This window comes from Carcharodon carcharias, chromosome 17 (assembly GCF_017639515.1).
Source record: "Carcharodon carcharias isolate sCarCar2 chromosome 17, sCarCar2.pri, whole genome shotgun sequence".
NCBI classification, from domain to species: domain Eukaryota; kingdom Metazoa; phylum Chordata; class Chondrichthyes; order Lamniformes; family Lamnidae; genus Carcharodon; species Carcharodon carcharias.
The window spans coordinates 92,064,829-92,081,798 of record NC_054483.1 but is presented as its reverse complement, the minus strand read 5'-3'; the positions used below and the strand labels follow the sequence as shown (position 1 = coordinate 92,081,798).

At 46.7% G+C, this 16,970-nt stretch overlaps 1 protein-coding gene across 1 annotated transcript in view; it reads right to left on the bottom strand.

Moving 5' to 3' along the window:
- The window catches only part of LOC121289836 (adhesion G protein-coupled receptor A3), a 553,143-nt gene that overhangs the window by 411,473 nt on the left and 124,700 nt on the right, over positions 1–16,970 (bottom strand). The gene's annotated exons all lie outside the window — the stretch shown is intronic.

Below are 16,970 nucleotides of genomic sequence, written 5' to 3'. Positions count from 1 at the left end.
TTTGAACTGCCTCCAAGGCCAGTATTCCTTTTCTTAAATAGGGGGACCAAAACTGTACACAGTACTCCAAGTGTGGTCTCATCAACACTCTGTACAGTTGTAACAAGATTTCCCTATTTTTAAACTCCAACTCCCAAGCAACATAAGCCAAAATTCTACTTGCCTTCTTAATTACTTGCTGCACCTACATGCTAATATTTTGTGTTTCATGCACAAGAACACCCAGATCCCTCTGTGCTGCACTTTATAAAGAGTGTCCCCCTTTTTCATTATCTGAGGGAATTGCTTTTTAAGCTTTGGCTGCACTTCATCCCCATGCTCCTGATCTTTGGCCACCCAGTGCAGAGGAGGGCAGGCAAGGAGGAGGAGGACCTCCTTGTATGCTTGCTCCTGGGCCTGGCTAGGCTGGCCATTAACAGGCCCAGGTAGCGGGCATTGTCAAGTGGGTCTGTTTGCCCCTCTTCCTCAGCCATATTCGTGGCCCTGGAGAGCGAGCACGTAGTGTCCACTTGGATGCTTGAAGCCTTCTGTGACTACATAGCACCATGGGTGGGGGTGGGGGTGGGGGGAGTCACCTGGAGTGTATCGACAACCACAGGAATGACATTTTAATTTAATTATGTATGATTCCTTTGACGTTTTTCTTTCAGTTACAGTGCCTCATCAAAGGCTGTCATCCCCTTTTATTAGTTTATTTTAGTGATCATTTCTTTTATTAAAAGAGCAAATAAGGAGACTCCATTTTTTAATTATTTGAGGGAGTTGCTCCTGAAATATTGGCGACACTTCAGCCCCACGCTCCTGACTTTGCAGCAGGTGGCAGACAGGGGAGGATGATCTCCTTGCAAGCCTGCTCCTGGGCCAGGCCAAGCTGGCCTTTAATAGATCCAGGTAGCAGGCAGTCAAGAGGGTCATCTGCCCCTCTTCTGCTGCTATGTTCATGGCCAGATGGCCTTGAAGAGGGAGCAGGCCTTGTCCGCTGGTACACTTGAGGCCTTACATAGCCGGTGGGCACAGTAGGGGGCTGCAGTGCGCCTTCGGCTCCCAAGACAACATTTTGATTAAATTAGATTAGTTTTCTTGGGAGTTTTGGTTCTGTTACAATGTCCTTTTAAGGGGCTATCAATTTAATTTACTTTGTTAATTTTTGAATTTGCCCATTTGTTTATTTGTAATGCTCAAAAGAATATAAAGAGAGTCAGCCTGCGGTGCCCCATCAGGGGCTGTCATTCCTTTTATTAGCTTATTTCTATTGATTTATTGGTTTTTCAAAAAGAGCATCTGAAGATAGTCAGAGGGGCAGCTTTGGCTGAGTGGTAGCACTCTTGCCTCTGATTTAGAAGGTTGTGGTTCAAGTCCCCTTCCAGATTGGAGCACACAATCTAAATGGACTCTCCAAGGGAGTGTGGCACTGTTTGAGGTGCCATCTCTCAGATAAGCTGCTAAATAGTGGCTCCATCCATGGTTTCAGGTGGATGTTAAAGATCCCATGGCATCACCTCAAAGAACAACAGAAGAATTATCCCTGATGTCCTGTCAATATTTATTCCTTAGAACAAAGGAAAGTACAGCACAGGAACAGGTCCTTTGGCCCTCCAAGCTTGCGCTGATCATATTGCCTGTCAACTAAAACATTTTGCACTTCTGGGGTCCGTATCCCTCTATTCCCATCCTATTCATGTATTTGTCAAGCTGCCTCTTAAACACTATCGTACCTGCTTCCACCACCTCCTCTGGCAGCGAATTCCAGACACTCACAACCCTCTGCATAAAAAACTTGCCCCACACATCTCCTCTATAGTTTTCTCCTCTCACCTTAAATATATGTCCCTTAGTAATTGACTCTTCCACCCTGGGAATAAGCTTCTGACTATCTACTCTGTCCATGCCACTCATAATTTTGTAAACTTCTATCAAGTCGCCCCTCAATCTCCGTCGCTCTAGTGAGAACAATCCGAGTTTCTTCAACCTCTCCTCATAGCTAATAACCTCCAGACAAGGCAGCATCCTGGTAAACCTCCTCTGGACCCTCTCCAACGCCTCCATATCCTTCTGCTAATGTGGCGACCAGAATTGCACGCAATATTCCAAGTGTGGCCTAACCAAGGTTCTATACAGCTGCAGCATGACTTCCCAGCTTTTATACTCAATACCCCTGCCAATGAAGGCAAGCATGCCATATGCCTTCCTGACTACCTTATCCACCTGCGTTGCCACTTTCAGTGAGCTGTGGACCTGCACACCCAGATCCCTCTGCCCGTCGATGCACTTAAGGGTTCTGCCATTTACTGTCATTTCAAAAATGCCATTTCAAAATGCATTACCTCGCAGTTGTATGGATTAAACTCCATCTGCCAATTCTCTGCACAAGTCTCCAACCCATCTATATCTAATTGTATCCTTTGATAATCCTCTTCACTATCTGCAACTCCTCCAACCTTAATGTCACAAAAACTGATGATCCTTATCACATTGTAGTTTGCGAGAGCTTGCTATGTGCAAACCGGCTACCATACTTCCCACATTCTAGCAGTGACAACATTTCAAAGAACACTTCATTGACTCTGAAAGTGCTTTGCAATGTCCAGTGGTTATTAAAGGCACTATAAAGAGAGGCAGGTCCCATGCTATAGAATGTTAAGGTGGTTCACATACTCCCAGGCCACCTGTATTTTCTGTGGCCTTGATGTGGTTCCACATCTATATAGATTGCCAGGGGTTGCAGCACCTGTTTGATTATTTGATGGGTCTGCTCCTCAAATTCTGGATGCAGTTCAGCCCCACACTCCTGATCTGTGGCCACCCATTGAGGAGGGGGGCAGGCAGATCGGCGACCTGCCTTGTGGCTCTGCTCCTGAGCCTGGCCAAAGTGGCCATTAACAAGTCCAGGCAGTGGGTTGTGGAGGGGGTTGTTAGGCCTGACTGTAAGCCCCTATTCCATGGCTACATTCACGCCTGGGTGTCCCTGGAAAGGGGGCACGCAGTGTCCACCTATACGCTTGAGGACTTCTGCGACTGGTGGGGCTGGAGTACATCATTTTAATTTAATCAGATAAGATTCCTTTGAAAGTTATCTTTTTGTTACAGAGCTCCTTTAAGAGGCTGTCACCCCTGTTAATAGTTTATTAGCTTTATTTTATTGGTTATCTACTGTTTTTAAAAGAGCATATAAAGATAGTCAGCTGCGACACTAAGTTGGGAGTTTGGAGGTAGGGATCTGTAATGCTGCATTCTGTAAACAAACTACTAACAAGGAAATAATATATGTCTTGTTTCATGCTTCACCATCTGACTTGAATCCATGCCTGAATTTTTCAGGCAGCGGTGGGCTCGGTGGGGGCAGGCAGGGTCGACGGGAGTGGTCACAGAGCCAACCACTGCCTGCGATCGGCTCCGTGCCGCCATTTTACGCAGGTGGGCCAATTAAGGCCCGGCCAGCGTAATGCGCAAACTATAGCGCTCAGCGCTACCTGTGCAGGCTGGGGGGAGGGGGGAGAGTCAGGGCCAGCACTTTTCCGCGCATGCGTGAAAGCAATCTCCCTGAGGCACGGAGCTGCCTCAGGGAGATTGAATCGATGTTGAAATAATTAAATAAATGGTTTAAAAATTTATTTAAACATGTCCCCTCATGTGACTGTGCCACAAGGCGGGACATGTTTTTTTTATTTATTTATTTAATAAAAGTTTTAGGAAACCTCATGCCGCCCGTGAATGAGGTTTCCTTAACAACACGAAGGCCGCTTGGTCTTTTCGCCTACCCACCAACCATAAGGTTGGACAGGCAGCATTAACAATTACATCAATTACTTTCTTAATGGTCTTAATAAGCTGCTTACATATCGGCATGCACGCAGCCGGCTCCGGCGCACGCCTGTCGAATGAAATATCGCGGGACTGCGTGATGACGTCAGGAAGCATGCCTGCCCCATTTAACACCATGCAGGAAGAACCCATCTCCTATTGTACCAATATCTCCATTGTTGCTTTGGAGAAACGTGGAGCTTGCCCTCTACCACTTTTTATTATTCTTCTGTCCTTTCTGAGTTAAATGCACTTGTAGAATGACTTCCAGCAACTGCTCTAGTCAAGACGCACCTCATTTTTAAGAGGTACAGGCTGTATTTTTTAGTACCATTATTTGTTCTTGGGCGTGAGCATCATAGCAAGGCCCACATTTGTTACCCATCCCTAATTGCCCTTGAATTGAATGGCTTGCCAGGCCATTTCAGAGGGCAATTAAGAGAACCACATGGCTGTGGGTTTGGAGTCCCATGTAGGTCAGTCCAGGTAAGGATGGCAGATTTCCTTCTTTAAAAGGCACCAGTGAACCATATCGGTTTTTATGACAATCTGGTAGTTCCATGATTATTATTAGTGAGACTGGCATTATTTTTCCCCAGCTAATCAATTAATTGAATTTAAACTCCCCCAGCTGACATGGTGGGATTTGAACTCTTGTCTCTGAAGCACTAGTCCAGGCCTCTGGATCACTACTTCAGTAACATTACCACTATTCTACATCCCACTGCAGGTTAGTTTGAACTTGTGCTAGCCTCTCGCGATGTTAAGCCCTCTGCTGAGCTGTGCAGTCACTCAACAGCATGCTAAATGCTGCACAACGCAATCATGTAAACAAGCAATCAGCACAGATTTGTGCTGCCTGCTTCCGTATGAAAAGGTTGATAATGTATTGCGGTCCCCACACTCGTTTTCAGTGACTATTCGGTTTTGCCCCCTTTATTTAAAAATTCCAGCACTGTAATATTATTGTTCATTCTTAGCACCTTTAGACATATTTACACTGAACTGTCCATCAAGACAAAAACAGAATTACCTGGAAAAACTCAGCAGGTCTGGCAGCATCGGCGGAGAAGAAAAGAGTTGACGTTTCGAGTCCTCATGACCCTTCGACAGAACTGAGTTCTGTCGAAGGGTCATGAGGACTCGAAACGTCAACTCAGTTCTGTCGAAGGGTCATGAGGACTCGAAACGTCAACTCTTTTCTTCTCCGCCGATGCTGCCAGACCTGCTGAGTTTTTCCAGGTAATTCTGTTTTTGTTTTGGATTTCCAGCATCCGCAGTTTTTTTGTTTTTATCTCTGTGTCCATCAAGAGTTATTTTCCACCTTAATTTTCATGCTCTGTAAAAATGATTCAAATGATAAATGATAGCAGAACTTTTGCAATCAAAGAAGTCTTTATTTTGAAAACATTTGCCTTTAGCACCAACACTTTTCTCTACTTCAGATCATTCAATTGCAAACATTTTGCAGAGAACTATTTTTATCTTTCCTGATCATCAAAGCAGGATCTCCTCAACAAATGTAGTACCAATCTCAAACATTGCACAAGTCTTGCATGGGAAACAAGCAAGAAAAACTGCCTTCAAAATATGGTATGATTAACTGAAAACAAAATCATTTCTGTGGATTTACCTCACCACTTTTGGGAAATGTGTCTAGACTGTGCAGTCCCAACTCACAAAACACCCCAAAGGTTGCCAATAAATTTGTTTTATGCATAACCCAGGAATGCCATTTTACTCCATTTTTCTAACAATGCAAATGAGTCCTATTCAAAAGATGCGGTACTACTGAAAGAAATTCACATAACACACAATGTTAAAAAATCACGAGCGTTAAATTCTCAGTGAAATTGGGCCCTTTCCTGCTTGGCCTCAAACTAAGAGCTGGAGCATCAACGGGACTGCAAAACTATTAGTGAAAGCCCAAAACATCTCCTTTAAAAAGAGCCGTAATAACTTTGTAAAAAAAATACTTTAAGGGAATTTTCAATTCATTTCTCCATCGAGCTTTATGCATCAGGTTCAATTTGCTGCATTCTTAAGACTACTGAAACCTGACATCTGACCCATGTTATTTTGGTAATCACAATGATTTGTTTATTTGGGCATACTGGGTTTTAACCCTGCATGCCCATAAGGCTGTAGTAAGCCTGTATAATGCAGTCATGCCTCTGGAATCTATGATTTGGCTGCATGATGGTGTGTGCTGAAGGATGCTGTTCAAATTAAAAAGCAGCACTCTTGCGGCAATGTTAAGGGGCAGGGTGGTGGTCAGGAGGAGGGCAAGTACAAGATTTGGCACCTGCGCTCCCTGCCGCTCAACAGCTGCAAATAGTTGAAACAGCATGACAAATTAGTGCTTCATATTGTGTTCAAAGCAGGGTGTGTTGGAATCTTTGAAAAATAAGAGCAGAGGCAGGGCATAGTAGCCTGCTGTGACACATTAGCAACAGCATGAAGATCCATTTGTTACAGTATACATCCAGTACAGGATATAAACTACAGTTAATAAATCATACTTTTTTCCAAGTGACATGAATTGGCTACTCCACATTCTTCAAATTAACATCATGTAAGAGTTGCAACATTCTTCTTGGGCTTTTTTTTTTCTCTTAAGGAGCACCGTTCTTCTCATGTTTTGCTTACAATCTCTCTCTGTCCAGTTATCCATAAAGTGCATTTTATGAGCTGAAACCTGAAACAGAAGCCTTTCTCCAATCCACAATCACGATTACAAACATGTCAGCAATTCAGACAGGCAGTCTTCCAAATTTAAACTAAAAGCAGCACATTCTGCCAAATTCAAGCATAACTGAAGTAAAAAAGACAATGCCTTCTAATCAGAATTCCCATGTGGAAAGCAAAAACCAACCCAAGCTGTGTTAGACAAACTTTCAGAAATGAATTCTGGTCAAACTGTCAAGGTAAAGTGCTGCGATTTGTTATTGCAGACATTTTATCTCACATTGTCCAGGGTCACTTGAGTGCTTAAATTCTAAAACCACTATTCATTATAAGGGTGGGTCACCAATTACAAGAAATAAGGAAATCACCACTCTCTATTTTTCCAAAATAACTTGCCTATTGCCTACAGGGCTTCTCAGTTGATTGTTCCCTCATGGTAAAAGGTCTTTTGTTATCTGGGTTTGTACTACTACTACTGTATAAATTATGATAAGCAGTTTAAAAAGAAGTTCCATTATATTCTTGCTCTGGCAAAAATACATGTAAAAAATCAATTCTGCACATCAAACCAAACTTGTTTTTTAAAAAGTGATGGATCGACTGCAGTTCCTCTTCCTGAAACAAGCTACTTTCCACACACCATCACTTCAGCTAGAATTAAGGCAGAAACATATGTTTTGCAGACTCCTTCACAATTTCAACACAAATTTTTATTTGAGTGAGTGCAGTACACTGAGATAGCCAATGCCATTGGAGAAGAACCATTCCACCCGGTTTAAAACAGGCTGTTGGCCAATGGTGGAAATCAATGCAGCATTCACCAGGAATGCACTTTAATGGTAACAATCTTCATGATTAATTGGTTTTTGGAGTTAGTAGGGATGAACCGATAAGTTAATTCAGGATTTAGGAAACCCATAATTCTGTCATTTGCAAAACTGAGGTCAACACCACTGGCGAGATTTATAGCATTTTCTGCCAAGGCGCTTTTAGAATCGGAAAATATTAAGTAACAATACTGTGTAATTTAGACAAGACCAGAGATAAACATTTTAAAGAGTGCATTTAAAAGAGCAGTATACATTTGGTTCTGCAACAATAGCCAAAGTTTCCAGCAATTAGCCATGATGACAATGGGAAACATCTGGTGAAACCCCAGACAGGTGTTGGTGCAGAGGTACACTAAATGCATATGTTTGTTAAAGGGGAAAGCACATTAGAACCTGATATGGTCTGAACTAGATCAACGGACAGTATTCAAAATTTTCTAATTCATGTGACTGCAGAGGTTAAATTCGATAGCACCGGAAAAGATGCACAATTGACCCATGTCTGTTGAGTAGTGCATTTATGCTAACTTTATACTGCTTGCTCCTTTCAATAATTTCAGTGTCCAGGCAGTGCTAACCATGCTACTGATCGACCGGACGCATCAACAGGGGCCAATACTGAGAATGGTTAGCACCAATTAAAGCTAGCCTACACATCTTAAAGGGGAGCGATAGTGGGGCTGCAGAAGGTGCTGGAAGGCATTCAGGAAGTGATTCTAACCTGGAAACACCGAATGATGGCACAGCAAGGTAGGAAGCAGGCTCCAAGGTGTATGGACATGGTGAGGTGAGAGTGACTGCCCTTGACATCAAGGCAGCATTTGACTAAGCGTGGCATCAAAGAGCCCTAGCAAAATTGTAATCAATGGGAATCAGGGGAGAAACTCTCTGCTGGTTAGAGTCATACCTAGCACAAAGGAAGATGGTTGTGGTTGTTGGAGGTCAATCATCTCAGTTCCAGGACATCACTGCAGGAATTCCTCAGGGTAGTGTCCTCGGCCCAACCATCTTCAGCTGGTTCATCAATAACCTTCCTTCCATCATAAGAAGTGGGGATGTTCACTGATGATTGCACAATGTTCACCACCATTCGTGACTCCTCAATATTTGAACCACACAAGTGTCAGGCAATGACCATCTCCAACAAGAGAGAATCTAACCATCACCCCTTGACATTCAATGGCATTACCATTACTGAATCCCCCCCCTATTAGCATCCTGGTGGTTACCATTGACCAGAAACTGAACTAGGCTAGCCATATAAATACTGTGGCTACAAAAGCAGGTCAGAGCCTATGAATCCTGTGGTGAGTAACTCACCTCCTGACTCCCCAAAGCCTGTCCATCATCTACACGGCACAAGTCAGGACTGTGGTGAAATAATTTCCACTTGCCTGGATGAGCGCAGTTCCGACAACACTCAAGAAGCTTTACACCATCCAAGACAAAGCAACCCATTTGATTGGCATCACATCCATAAACATTCACTCCCTCCACCACACAGCACCAGCACACTAGCAGCAGTGTGTTCCATCTACAAGTTGCGCTGCAGGAGCTCACCAAGGCTCCTTAAACAGCACCTTCTAAACCCACGACCACTACCATCTAGAAGGACAATGGCAGCCGACACATGGGAACATCACCAGCTGGAAGTTCCCCTCCAAGCCACTCTCCATCTTAACTTGGAAATATACCTCCATTCCTTCACTTGTCGCTGGGTCAAAATCTTGGAACACCCTACCTAACAGCACTGTGGGTGTACCTATACCACATAGACTGCAGCGATTCAAGAAGACAGCTCACCACCACCCTCTCAAGGGCAATGGGAATGGACAATAAATGCTGGCCTAGCCAGTGACGCCTACATCCCATGAATCACTGAATAAAACTGGAGGCTTTGGTTGAGGAGGTGGAAAGGAGGACTTATGTTCTGGTTTTGCCGGGGGACAGGAGGTCCTCCAGATGAACCCTATGAAGGCAGTGGGAGCAGATAACTGTGGAGGTCAATGCTGGGAGTCTAGTCCCAAGGACCTCGATGGAGTGCCGCAAGAAGTTCAATGACATCACACAAGTGATCAAAGTCAGGCAATGCATCTTCAAGTGTCATATTCTACCAAATGCATTACTAGTCTCAGAAAATACTCAGTTCACCACATCTCCATCACCCGCCCATCACCAGTATCTATTAAGGCTCTTAACTGACATTCATATGCTTTAACACACCCCCACATACTTAGCACTGCTGGATGTCTGACACCCACATCTTGCACACACAGCTAGCTTTTCAACATGACAGCCAGGTCCCCTAAACATATTGCATGGCAGTGATATATTTCCCTCTCTGCTGCAGCATAAGGAGATGCCCACTGGAGTTCCTTGGAACTAACCCAGGGTTTGGGGGGGAGTCTAGTGGGGGTGGGGGTGGGGGGAGACGACGGACAGGGTGGGGGCTTGGCGGGTGGGGGGGGGGGGGGGGGGGGGGGTGGGGGGGGTGGGGGGTGAAAGATGTGACTGCATGTCCTTATTCCCATGGAGTAGATGGTGCTGGCCATTATTGGGATGCCCAGTGCTGAGACTGTTGCCAGAAGAGGGCCTTGAACCATCAAGAATAATGGTATTCTCCTACCTAACCCTCATCACCCCAGCCCATCACAATACACTGTTCTAATGTCCAAACTGCTGATGGTGTAAGCATGCACCCTTCACTTTCCAACCCTTCTTCCCCTCCCTGCCGCATAACCTTAACCTTTTGCCTTTCTCCTTTCAAATATCCAAAAGCTGCAACCTGACCAGGCAGAGGAGGAACAGCCAAAGGAGAGTGATGGTGAAGACACAGCACCATCATTTAATTCCACAATCACAGCCATCAGCTCAGGAACTGACGCCGAGTGCAATTTCACAGTATCTTTACAGTGCAGAAGGAGGCCATTCGACCCATCAAGTCTGCACGGGCTCTCCAAAAGATAATTCCACCTAGTCCCACTCACCTGCCTTATCCCTGTAACCTTGCGCATTCTCTCTTTTCAGGTAGCAATCCAATTTCAAGGATAGTATGCAGGCAGCATATGTACATGGTGAGACAGCAACACGTATTCCCTGCAGCCAGGGTCCAGGGCAAGGATAGCACTAGGTGCCAGCTCGCTGGAGGGAGAGGTCACACATAAGCTCTACTGCAGAGGACCCATCTGAGAACTTCAATGGGGCAGCCTCCAGAGGAATACTGCTGGGATATGCTTGCATTGGAGGTGGTACAGCAAATTGGTCCCTGAGATGTGGTGGTTGTCCAATGATGACAGCCTAGGTAAATTGTGAAGTTTAAAAGAAAGAGAGGTGACCTCATTGAAATCTACAGAATTCTGAAGGGGTTTGATAGGGTAGTCGCTGAGAGGTTGTTTCTGCTGGTTGCGGCGTCTAAGACACGGGACACAGTCTCAGGATAAGGGGCCGTTAATTTAAGACTGAGGTGAGGAGAAATTACTTCACTCAAAGGCTTGTTAACCTTTGGAATTCTCTACCCCAGAGGGTAATGGATGCTCCATCATTGAATACATTTAAGGCTGGAATGGACAGATTTTTGGTCGCTCAGGGAATTAAGGGATTTGGGGAGTGGATGGGAAGATGGGAGTTGAAGCCCAATATCAGCAATGATCATATTGAATGGTGGGGCAGGATCAATGGGCCATATGAGCAACTCCTGCTCCAATTTCTTGTATTCTTGGGTATGTAAAACAAAATGCATTGAGAGTCCAGTAACTGGGTATAGGGTTTTGTATTGAGCTTGGAGCCATCCACTCCAGCATGGAAGTAGTGGCCAACTCCATGTAAGGTGAACCCAATCATGATGCCAAGTCTGATGGCCTTTGCCAGAACTTCCATTTCAGCACAAGCAGCAGCCACCCAACATCTGAATGCTGCAGTGGAAGCGGGGGCTGCTGCCATCATTGCTGTGGATTATACTGTGCAAAGGGGCTTGCAGGGTATCACAGCAGTCCAACAATCTGCCCTACAACAAATTACTAGGATGGTTAAGATCCTGCTGTGAGGGAGTGGCAGTGGCACCCTGGGGGAATGTCACCATGGGGGAATGGCAGTGGCACCGTGGGGGAATGTCACCATGGGGGAATGGCAGTGGCTCTGTGGGGGAAAGGCAGTGGCGCCGTGGGGGAGTGGCAGTGGCACTCTGGGGGAGTGGCAGTGGCACCATGGGGGAATGGCAGTGGCACTGTGGGGGAATGTCACCATGGGGGAAAGGCAGTGGCACCGTGGGGGAAAGGCAGTGGCGCCGTGGGGGAGTGGCAGTGGCACTCTGGGGGAGTGGCAGCGGCGCCATGGGGGAGTGGCAGTGGCACCGTGGGGGTGTGGCAGTGGCACTCTGGGGGAGTGGCAGTGGCGCCGTGGGGGAAAGGCAGTGGCTCTGTGGGGCAGTGGTAGTGGCGCCATGGGGGAGTGGCAGTGGCTCTGTGGGGGAAAGGCAGTGGCTCTGTGGGGGAGTGGCAGTGGTTCTGTGGGGGAGTGGCAGTGGCTCTGTGGGGGAGTGGCAGTGGCGCCATGGGGGAGTGGCAGTGGCTCTGTGGGGGAGTGGCAGTGGCGTCGTGGGAGAGTGGCAGTGGCGCCGTGGGGGAGTGGCAGTGGCTCCGTGGGGGAGTGGCAGTGGCGCCATGGGGGAGTGGCAGTGGCGCCATGGGGGAGTGGCAGTGGCTCTGTTGGGGAGTGGCAGTGGCGCCATGGGGGAGTGGCAGTGGCTCTGTGGGGGAGTGGCAGTGGTGCCATGGGAGAGTGGCAGTGGCTCTGTGGGGTAGTGGCAGTGGCGCCATGGGGGAGTGGCAGTGGCGTCGTGGGGGAGTGGCAGTGGCGCCGTGGGGGAAAGGCAGTGGCTCTGTGGGGGATTGGTTGTGGCGCCATGGGGGAGTGGCAGTGGCTCTGTGGGGGAGTGGTAGTAGCTCTGTGGGGGAGTGGCAGTGGCTCTGTAGGGGAAAGGCAGTGGCTCTGTGGGGGAGTGGCAGTGGCTCTGTGGGGGAGTGGCAGTGGCGCCATGGGGGAGTGGCAGTGGCTCTGTGGGGGAGTGGTAGTGGCGTCGTGGGGGAGTGGCAGTGGCGCCATGGGGAGTGGCAGTGGCGCCACTGGGGGAGTGGCAGTGGCTCTGTGGGGGAGTGGCAGTGGCGCCATGTGGGAGTGGCAGTGGCTCTGTGGGGGAGTGGCAGTGGCGCCATGGGGGAGTGGCAGTGGTGCCGTGGGGGAGTGGCAGTGGCTCTGTGGGGAAGTGGCAGTGGCTCTGTGGGGGAGTGGCAGTGGTGCCATGGGGGAGTGGCAGTGGCGCCATGGGGGAGTGGCAGTGGCGCCGTGGGGGAGTGGCAGTGGCTCTGTGGGGGAGTGGCAGTGGCGCCTTGGGGGAGTGGCAGTGGCACCATGGGGGACAAACTTGCTGTCCTGTCTCAGGAAGACGACATTCATCAGCTTACCTCTTCAAATCCACAGTACCCCTCTTGTTGCCCATTACCCAGCCCAAATTGCTGCCGCCTATGCTGAAGTGATGCAGTCCACAGCTGGCCCTTCTGAACCCAGAGCTGCTATAAAGTCACCTTGAAAAGCCATCTACAGTCACCCCCACTTAAAGCCAGCAATCCCCTGTTAATCATGCTACAGTCGATGGGTTGGCACTGCACTGGAGCACAAGAACAAACAATGCACATGGACAACCGGCATTAATGGAATGCATAAAAAAAATTGTTTCCTTTTGTTTGCACTGTGACATGATTCAATTTATGAATGTGTTTTGGAATGTTTATTTAGCGGTGGCTTTATTTGCAGCCAAGCAGCAGCTGTGACAGAGGGAAGTTAAGTTGTGGGATTGCTGGTGAATGCTGAATTGTTGTGGTTACTGGCATTGCACCCGCATAGTTCTTCGCAGACAGATCGGTTAGAAATGGGCTGTCAAGGTTACTTCCTCTTCCTCCTCCTCATATTGCTTCTCCACTTCCTCCTATTCATACTCCTGAGCCGCTCATCACATAAATAGCAAAGGCTGTCCCCTCCTGATGGTGAGATCATGGAGTACACAGCACACCACAATGAATCTTAACACCCGCTTTGCTGAGCACAGCAGGGCTCCCCCAGTGTGGTCCAGGCAGCTGAAGCTTTACTTCAGCACGCCACTGTCTGCTTTGCCACATCTTGTGTAGTAGCATGGCTTTCTCTGTATCCATGCTACACAGATGTGTGGGTTGTAGAATAGAGGCCATCAGTCATGTCATCAAAGGACAGTCATTGTCAGCCAGTAGCCTTTCATTTGCTGTGGTGGCTCAAATACATCATGACTGCTGTCAGAATGCTGGACATTGACCTGTATGATTCACTGCCTATGGTCACACACTAGCTGGGCATTGAGAGAATAGAATCCCTTTCAGTTCCAGTGTAGGGCAGTGTTGTGATGCCTGCAAAGTGCTTGCACTCTATGACACACTGCACCACAGAGAAACCTCTGGTGAGAAAGAATGAAATGTAAGTTAGCTGTCATTGAGTGAAGAGTCTCAGTGACCTCCATTTGACAACAATGAACAGTAAACTGCAAGATGCTGCAAATATTTCATGCTCCAGATTGAAAGGGGTCCAGGCATAAAGGTTTATTACCACGGTCACCCTCACAGCAATGCCACCCTTAACCTGCTAAAAAGGTCATAATTGTGATTGAAGCAGGTGGCCTATGTTAGTGACAATATCCTTGCTGAAGCATAGACATCTCACACATCACTGAGGTTCAAGTAGGAGAATCGCTTCCTGTTGAGCATCATTGTCTATCCTTCCCTTCCCAATTCTTGCAGCTCTGTATGCCCTCTGCTCATTCTCCCAGACATGGGGCTGGATTTTTAAAATAGTTCGGGATCCAGTTTGGAGGTGGGCAGGTATCAGATAAAACCATATAACCAGATAAAATCATTTAAAACCATACTGATTTTCCACCATCATCCTGATCCTGAGCCAATTTGAATGAGGGCGGCTCGGGGTCAGATCAGCCAGTTGAGGCCAATTATTGTTAATTACTGAGGCCCCATTCCCGCACTGACTAGAATTTCCAGTAAAAAAGTTCTTCCTCACATCCCCTCTATCTCTTGCCCAAAACCTGTATTACAAAGAGTTGTTTGCTATATGCTAATAGCTAATATACATGTGACCAGAACCCAGAGAGAGATGGTTCTGGAAAGAGCCTTGTATATAATTGTATATAGTTAATAAATGTTTGAAAGTCCCTAGAGGCATTGTTTCCAGCAAGCAATGATAAACACAACCTGGGATCATTTGCGACAATACTTCATGATGGCAGCATTAAACCTGCCGAATAGCACAATTCCTCGACGAAACTGACAGTGGTGGGAAAGCAAGTGGGGACAATTGTGGCTGAGAATCAGAGGAAAAGTGTCCACAGAGTTACAAGGCAGTAGACTAAAAATAACAGACAATCAAGGGTAAAGTTCTCCTTCTACCCGAATCCTTTGACTACGTGGAAAAGCCTGACCAAACTGATGTCACATAAAACAGGTATAGGACCGTTTCAGGGTTAGCACATAAGCCTGATAAAGAATGGGCCAGCATACTCCTCTATTCCATTGGTAGCAGCGCATATGCCTTTTTAGTAAGAAAGGATGTCCATGAGGACACAGCAACCTATGAAGAGGCTATTAAGGCTTTTGGTTCATAATTCAGTCTTTGGAGGAGCATTTATGTAGACTGGGCAAGGTTTATAGTAGCAATCAGGAATCCGGAGCAAGTAGTGATATTTTTATTAATTACCTGAATCGTTTGGCTGATAGCTATGCGTAGAAGGGAAGAGAAATTACAGAAAGTTTTTATGTTATCCAAAATGAGGAGTGCTCTTTACTGAGCCAGGGAGCATGCTCAGATTTGTAACTTACAAGGTGGAAAAGCTGAACAACCAGGATGAACTGGATAAATTCATGAGGGAATTTCTGAAACTATTCACAGGTCTGGGGAAGCTCAAAATGGCTTACAATATTACCTGAAAGCCAAATGCCAAGCCAGTATGTTTCTTTTACCCAAGGAAGTTCCAACATCCGCTCTCGGAAAAGATGAGGCAAGAGATTGAGTCCATGTTATGCAGGGTGATATCGCTGGTAACATGACCCATTTGTTGGTGCTCAGGCATGGTACCTGTACCCAGGCGTACCGGCTCATACGCATTTGTGTGGACCGCGCACAGCTGAGCTAGGCCATAGAAAGAGAGATCCACCCTATGGGATCTTTCAACAAAAGCTTGGTGAAGCTCACGAGGAGTCTGGTTTTCACTAAACCGGATGCAAACAGTGGCTTCTGGTAGCTTCTGTTAGATAAGGAATCCAAACAGCATTCATCACACCCTTTGGGAAGTATTGTTTCAATCACCGACCATTCAGAATTGCCTCAGCTCCCGAGATCTTTCAACGTTCCATGACTGGGCATTTTGGAAACACTGGAAGGAGTCATCTGCCACATGGATGATATTCTCATTCATGAATCCACCACCTTGGAGCATGACGACAGGGTACAAACAGTGTTATGACGCTTGCTAGCAGGCCTTAGACTCAATAATAAACTTGAGTTCTTTAAACCCACTATCGACTTCTTAGGCCATATTGTTCACACATCTGGTATCAAGACAGATCCCCAGAAAAACACAGCCATCAAGCATTTCCTGCTTCACCTTAATGTTACAGAACTTCAACATTTCATCGGCATAGTTAATCAGCTGGGGAAGTTCCTGCCCAATCTTGCACACATCAGTGGACCACTGCATCAACTCCTAAAGCAGGAGCAGGCGTGGTATCAGGAAAAACATCAACAGAGGGTGTGTGACATGATCAAAGATATGCTCACGTCCGTGGTAACACTGGCCTATTACGACCCAGACCTACCCACCAAATTCACAGTTGACACATTGTCCAATTGTCCTAGGGGCCCTTGTTCCAAATTCAGCGAAATGGCTCTCGCAGACCAGTGTACTATGCCTCCAGGGCATTGACAGATACAGAGCAGCAGTATGCTCCTATTGAAAAGGAGGCTTATGAAAAGTTATGAGATTATGTCCTAGGACTCAAGTTTACAACCCAGATGGATCATAAGCCATTAGTCACCCTGTTTAACGCTAAAGAATTAGCAAAGATGCCACCCCATATTCAAAGGTTTCGATTACGGCTCATGAGGTTTGATGCCACTACAAAATAGGTCCAAGGTAAACACCAAACTACAGCTGATGTGATGTCCCATGTCTCTGTCAGGAAGCCTGCATAGAACAATTACACTTTGTTGAGGACGTGACATCCTACATTTTTTTGTTATTCTTTTTACAGGATGTGGGCATCGCTGGCTGGGTCAGCATTTATTGCCCATCCCTAATTGCCCTTGAGAAGATGGTGGTGAGCTGCCTTCTCGAGCTGCAATTCAGTCTGGTGGCCAGGCATTTCCAAAGCTATGATTTCCAATTGTATTACTTGTGCCATCCACAGACAAGACCACAACAAACCATATTTGCCTCTGTGACCACCATATACATACGTAATCCAGTTTCCGGATGACTGCAATGTTGGTGCACACTCTGCACCAGATTTGCAAGCTGCTCTCGATCTCTTCAATTCTGCATAGGAGAGACTCGGGGCCCGCTCA